We start from the raw sequence: 908 nt of genomic DNA, 5'->3' as shown, positions 1-908 counted from the left end.
GTGTGTGTGTGTGTGTGTGTGTGTGTGTGTGTGTGTATGTGTGTGTGTGTGTGTGCGTGTGTGTGTGTGTGTGTGGTGGGGGATGTGTGTGTATGTATGAATGTATGTATGTATGCATGTTTGATGCCGGGTAACAGAATGGTTTCAAAAGAACATCATGTTTACTTTACATAACATTACGAATGCGCCATGAACGTTCGGTGTACTTTTTCTCCACTTGAAAATAGTCTGCCGTTGAGCAAATTGTGTAGGACATGTCACAATATCGGAATGTTTTGTCCACTATCGACATGCATCGAACTGTATTTGATGCATAGATTAACAAGGTCTTTTGTTCAATTATGGTGTCCTCTGTATTTCTTTAAAAAAAAGCCGGGATTACACAAGAGAACAAGAAAGTGCGTTTTATCAGGATCACTCTACAGATCCCACCTGATTTCCAAACATTCATACAATTATGCATAACGTCGATCAACATAAATCCATCTCATAAAAATTAGTACGCATAGATACATACATTAGTAATGAATATGGTTTTGATTTATTGTTTGATGCAGTAAAAAGGAATAAAAGAAATATATGCATACCTATATGCATGTATGTATGTATGTATGTATGTATGTGGAGGCGCAATGGCCCAGTGGTTAGGGCAGCGGACTCGCGGTCATAGGATCGCGGTTTCGATTCCCAGACCGGGCGTTGTGAGTGTTTATTGAGCGAAATCACCTAAAGCTCCACGAAGCTCCGGCAGGGGATGGTGGCGAACCCTGCTGTACTCTTTCACCACAACTTTCTCTCACTCTTACTTCCTGTTTCTGTTGTGCCTGTAATTCAAAGGGTCAGCCTTGTCACACTGTGTCACGCTGAATATCCCCGAGAACTACGTTAAGGGTACACGTGTCTGTGGA

At 41.7% G+C, this 908-nt stretch overlaps 1 protein-coding gene across 2 annotated transcripts in view; it reads left to right on the top strand.

Moving 5' to 3' along the window:
• The window catches only part of LOC106878079 (5-hydroxytryptamine receptor 2C), a 508970-nt gene that overhangs the window by 413860 nt on the left and 94202 nt on the right, over positions 1-908 (top strand). The window lies entirely within an intron of this gene.

Source organism: Octopus bimaculoides, chromosome 9 (genome assembly GCF_001194135.2).
Source record: "Octopus bimaculoides isolate UCB-OBI-ISO-001 chromosome 9, ASM119413v2, whole genome shotgun sequence".
Classification (NCBI taxonomy): domain Eukaryota; kingdom Metazoa; phylum Mollusca; class Cephalopoda; order Octopoda; family Octopodidae; genus Octopus; species Octopus bimaculoides.
This window is presented reverse-complemented; position numbering and strand designations above follow the sequence as displayed.